The sequence below is a fragment of the Rhagoletis pomonella genome, unplaced genomic scaffold, assembly GCF_013731165.1.
Source record: "Rhagoletis pomonella isolate Grant_MI unplaced genomic scaffold, Rhpom_1.0 Rhpom_scaffold_00036, whole genome shotgun sequence".
Lineage (NCBI taxonomy): Eukaryota > Metazoa > Arthropoda > Insecta > Diptera > Tephritidae > Rhagoletis > Rhagoletis pomonella.
The window spans coordinates 46,382-52,552 of NW_023458590.1; the positions used below are offsets into that span (position 1 = coordinate 46,382).

The 6,171-nt window shown below is 34.4% G+C and overlaps 1 long non-coding RNA gene across 1 annotated transcript; it reads right to left on the bottom strand.

Moving 5' to 3' along the window:
- Nucleotides 1–3,876: 3,876 nt before the first annotated feature.
- LOC118749727 lies at nucleotides 3,877–5,006 on the bottom strand. The gene is made up of 4 exons (XR_004994274.1): nucleotides 4,661–5,006; nucleotides 4,276–4,443; nucleotides 4,110–4,212; nucleotides 3,877–4,058 (listed from the first exon to the last, which is right to left on the bottom strand). It is a non-coding gene; the product is annotated as an uncharacterized LOC118749727 (long non-coding RNA).
- Nucleotides 5,007–6,171: the final 1,165 nt, after the last annotated feature.

Below are 6,171 nucleotides of genomic sequence, written 5' to 3' on the forward strand. Positions count from 1 at the left end.
AACTGGCGGAAAATAGTTTTATTCATACGAATCGTTGATAAAGTTCTGATTTTTTATTTTGTGTTTCTAAGCGTTTGGGAAAATTTTAGAATGGTAACCCCCGATTACGGAATTAAGGAAAATAGGGGGGGTAGAGGGGGTTCTAAAGGGGGTGTATGTAAAGTTTTAAAGCGCGCAACCTTATATTTTTTAAGTAATTTGTTATTAAAGTTTGTAATTTTCACCAACTTGTATGGGACTATTTCACAATATATAATGCACTTTCCACTAAATTTACACGTTATTTACACTCAACATATGCGCAGCTAGAGTGTGCACGTTCAAACAAATAAATACTTTTAGTATATTACAGCTTTTTTATAATTTATTTATGCAAAAGGTGTTTGGCCCCTTTTCTTTGGCAACACAGAAAGGAGAATTCTACTGCCTGAGGGTTATAATCCCTAAGTGCGGCCGAAGGCCGCCTACGCAGAAAGGATAAAATTATAGAATATCTTTGGCGCAAAACAATTGCTCGTAAGCATGAGGACCCTTTCCTCAAACTTATTGACGCAATTAAATATACATATAAGCCTTAAAAATGTGTTTCAGTATTTTATGGGGGAATATGACCCCAATCGCCCTACTATTTATTTTTATCTGAACAAAAGAACCTTATCGTATTTTCCTTTTAATCGTATTTTATTTTGGTCTTGCTTTCCACTCTTGGTTTTTTAGATATGGCAACACAGTCCTGCTGCCATTTCCACATATTCTGCATGTACTCTCATAAAATTAAACAACAATGAATTTTTTATAAAAAAGCTGTAATATACTAAAAGTATTTATTTGTTTGAACGTGCACACTCTAACTGCGCATATATTGAGTGTAAATAACGTGTAAATTTAGTGGGAAGTGCATTATATATTCTGAAATAGTCCAATACAAGTTGGTGAAAATTACAAACTTTAATAACAAATTACTTAAAAACTATAAAGTTGCGCGCTTTGAAACTTCATACAGGGAACTATTAGACCCCCATCTACCTCCCATATTTTCCTTAATGCTGAACTCCGGGGTTAGCAATCTAAAGCCCACCCAAGCGTTTTTAGCAACTTATTTGAGAAAAATAAAAGATTTAGATTTTTTTTTGGATTATCGTTGATTTTATATTTGCTATCCCAAAATAATTGATAGCAAATAAAACATCCCTTTGAGGTAAAATTTTCGATTGACGAAAGCTGAATTTTCAGTTCGGCACATTTGCCTCTAAAGTCAACAGCTGATGAACTGTCATTTGGATGACTACGTCAAATGAAAAAGTAAAATAAATAAAAAGCTGCCAAATTTGAATTAAAATATGGAACGGCATCAACAAATCCAATTATTTTGCTTAGAAGTTCAAAAATTGTTGGCTATTAGTTAGATTAAACCGCTAGAATCAGAAAAGCAAAAGGTCAAGAAGCTGTGCTGTGCTTAAATTACTTTTGGACCGAGGCAAAGATGGGTTTTTTTTTTTCTCGCGCATACCAAAGATGCGTTTGAATGACGTTCAATCGTTTATAAATTTTCACCACATGGATTCGAAGACATTCGATGAGCTCCTTCACATTTTGGGACCCAACTTGAAGAATCAACCCAATAGATTTAATGAAGAAATATCACCAGGAGAAAGATTGACTCTTACTTTAAGGTAAACGCTTTAAGGAAATGATGTTTTTTGGAACAAATCTCCGGCACTCATTGCTAAATTCGATTTGGAGACAAAACAATTTCAGTTCATTTCAACTCCAGTGGTGATTCGTTCCGCAATACATAATATACATATTATTAACTTCATTGTCCTGCCCTTTTGGAATAGCCAGGCACAATGAAGCCCGAGATGAATTTTAAATGTGCGTCTTATAGTAAACAGGCTGTCTTTATAGATATTTAGCAAGTGGAGATAGCATGAAATCTGTTGGGTTTTATGGATTTCTAATTGGCGCTTCGACCACATCTAATATTGTAAGGAAGCCTGCCGACAGATATGGGAAAACTTACAATTCGTTTGAAGACATGTGGAAAAGTACTTCGGACGAATTCTTTTGGGAATGGGACTTTCCCAATTGCTTAGGTGCAATAGATGGGAAACATGTCGTAATACAGGTGTGTATATACTATATTATATTGTGTATATTATATCTGTGTTCATATGGAAAAGTAGCTTATGTTGAAAGGCTGGCTTTAGTATAAATCGGCATTCGCAGCATACGATTGCGAATGACTCACTGGCGGTAAGCCGTTGAACAACTTTTAGCAAATAAACGTGGAAGAAATAGTTCCGATACTAGCAAGTCAATATTCTTATTAAGTCTCATCAAAAAATTCCTTGCCGTTTAAAAAATAAAGGGATTGCCGCATTATACTAAAGCCAACCTTTCGACATAAGCTACTTTTCCATACGAACACAGATATATACAGGCATAAAACATGATTAAAAATACCAAAATTGCAGGCGTCTCCGAACCACAATTCGCTTACTTAGGCACTCCGCACATTAAGCTCCTAATCATAGTAGTGTAATCGTTTCGGCATACTAAAGTATAAAGCTTTTATGCCGAACCCATGTATTTCAATGAAGCCCTGTACATAGATTACGATTTAAAATCATGTTTGCACCTAATCATAAAAGCTTCATGTATCGAAGCGCCCAACATTGTAAGGCGCTTGCAGTTTTGAAATCGTCATTTGTTTACTTTTTTGTGTTGGAAATAAAATTTATTTGTCAATGCAATAGAAAATAATTGGAAATGAACGATTTCGTGCTAAAATTCGTGCAAATTGCATTAAACCACAAGCGTTTATGCAATACTTCGGAGCAGAAATATTTGCGGAAGTGCGTGTTGCGAATGGACGGCCAAAAAATTTGTTATGTGTAGAAATTAGGTATTAGCTGGTGACTTATGCATATGGTGACCATCCGTTCTGTTTTTTGCAGGACCGTACTGTTTTTCAAAGGTCGGTCCTGCGTAGTTTTTCAAACCTGAAAAACTTGAAAATGTACTGATTTTTTCCAAGTGTCCTGCATTTGTCCCGCATTACCGGAAAGTGGATGGATAATACATTTCTCTGCAAAAAATTTAAAATTGCTACCATGGTAACCCCAAAAAGAAAACATCTTGTTACTTTTCTCGTTTACAACTGGTTCGAAACTACAATTTCCAATTCCTATGACATCGCTGTGTTAAATTCGCTAGTTGTTTGCATGCAAAAGAGATTTATCGCGAACTAGTAGTGGTTCCAAATGTACTAGAAGCGCACCAGTTCAAAACTAGAGGTTTTCCCCACAGGGTAATGATATAAGCGCATAAAAGGATTCAGACTTTTGGAATTAAACTTTACATAAACATATTAAATTTCTCAATGGCCCCTATTGCGATTGTCAAGTCGTGGTTGATAGTTGATGATTATTAATCAATTTTACCAAATGGTACAAGATTCAATACTATTTTGTCAATTTCCTTGACAACTAGCAGTTATCAACCGCGCATCGCCAATCGCATAAAGTGCCAGTGTTTATGAATATATATACTCTTTTAACTATCCACTACAATTTTAATATATCATCACGGAAGAATCGAAGTATTCCCATTTCTGATTCCTTACGCATATGTACGTGTAAATGTATGTTTATGTCAATGTAATGGTAATATGTTGCTACGGTATCGGAAGCAACTTTTGCTCATCATACCATCGCATCAGAAATGGACATTGCTTACTCGGCATCCTCTATAAACAGTCGTAAAAAATCCATTTCCTGCAACAAAAACAAATCCATTTATTTTTGTGGGCGCCGCGCACTACCACTGCGCACCTTTGTATTTATTCTTCTAATAAGTATAAAAATTCACCTATTGAGCACACATATGTACAATAACAAAATATCACCTACTTGGTAGTTCAAGCGACTCGGCAATTTCAGCTCAAACTATTTGCTTCAATTTGTTATTTTTATATTCCTTCTGGCTGAAATCGTACAAAAATGATGGCGATTCCTTCCGTACCTCCACGAAGAGCTTTTTGAGTAGTCATAATCCTAAGAACATTCAAATTTTAAGTAATTATTATTGAAATAAATTACATTTACTTGGTCCTTGTGGCGATTGCATGTTATTTTTGTTTATTTTTCTTGAAAATAAAAACAACAGCAGGTCCCTTTTTACTTTACGTGTAACATATGTTGAAATTGTCTAACAAATATAAATATTTAATTATTTCATTGATTTTAGTGAAGATTTTAAACTTTAATTTACCTATATTTAATACGTCTTTCTTTCCGAATACCCGCTTTTAAGCTGCTTGGTTTGTGGATCTTTTATCCTTTGCTCAAACAGATCCGAAGCGATTGTGTACAACAAATGATTCCAATTTGAAAAATTTAGCCCATTTACAGGGAAACTGTCATTATAGTCAATGTCAACCTTAAAATAAATGTTTGTAGAATATTATTATAACATATTTTAAATTTATTTATCTGACTGGGGAAGGGTGGTGGGAGGTTGAAATTCGTTTTTTTTTATTCGATTTTATCCGAGTTTCAAAAATTCACCATTTTGGAGCTAAAATTCGATTAAAATTCGAATCTCGAAGCTTCGAATATCGAATCTACCCATCCGTATATCTCACATATAAACATACCAATTCAGGAGCCTTGGAGTATTTGTACAACGGCCACTCATCTAAAATTTGATGCAGCGTCATATCTAAGTTGAACAAACGATTTTTTTACGAAATTGTTTGCTTTCATTTCGTTAGTACAGTATCTCACAGTATATCTATACAGTATTGAGATCAGCACATATTTGATTATATTCTTCATTGCCAGTAGTTGTCATCATATTGCTCGTTTGCTCGGGGTTGCGATTATGTAGTTTCGGGCGCTTCGAATTCTGATCTAGTTTTGCAACGTACCGTTTTCGTCCTTGGTACCTGTCCCAAAGTTTGCCTTTTAGTGCCAATTTTTTGTTGGTTTGTGAGAAATATGCATCCTTTAATTAAAAAAATTAAAATTATTAGTGGTATTCATCTAAACCGATAACTTTATCAAGCAGATAATCTTATGCAGCGTTTTAGCTGCATTTAAAATGCACATTTAGCACTTTCGAACATATTTTTTCGAAGAGCGTTCATGCTATCGAAACCGTATGCTTTTGACAAGCGGCCGTGTTCCTGTCGCTTATTCAGATCCGTATCTATCACGATCAATTCGCACAGAGAAGATAATGTGCAAAAAACCCTACTGAAAAGGGAAAAAGAAATTTTAAACAAAAAGTTCAATACAAAAACTTTAATTGTTTTAACCATACCCGAAAATTTGTTTGTGTATATTTTCATTTGTTGGTGCTGTCAATTGAAATATCCTCAATTAAGTATGAATAAAACCCACAGAGTTGATCACTAATTGAGCCGGATATTTATCAGTTTCATATCGATGTTGAATTCGTGCAACTTTTCTTTTTCCAAATAATGTAAAATAATAAATGAAATCTCGATCGGCGATCACTGAAACGCAGCTAGCAACTTCATACGCGAAAAAGCAGTGTTGACACATTTTATCATTAAACCATGTTCGAATCGTGAAAATTTTGGAAGGTCACAGGGTTGCTTTTAGCATTTAGATTCTTAATGCAAAAATGGAGTTGCATTTAGTTGCATTTAGGTGACGAATTTTGTATGGATAAATGTACATTTAGAGTAGCATTTAGAGCTAAATGCGCTAAATGTGCTTTTACGCGTAAGCAAAAACAGCCCATTATAAGCTTATGCACTCTGTTACATGAACGACCCACACTCTCTTTTCATTTACACATGCGACAATAGTCGTGCTTTCTTTGGTTATAAAGCGCAGTGTCAATAACTTTATACTACTTGCACGGGGATAAAGAAATTATAGAAACTACCTCACTAAATTGGAAAAAAATTTATTTACGAGATATCTATTTAAATAAATGTACATATAACATAAAGGCTATTTATTTGAAGCAAGTTATAAGAAACAATGGCAGAATGTCTGTTTGTGTATGAATTCATTTGTCACGGCTACCAAACTTTGCGAATTATCAGTGAAACAAAACAAACAGACGGGATATAATAATTGAACCAGATCTCTATCAGGATCATATCGTTGTTGAATTTGCGTGCAAAATTTG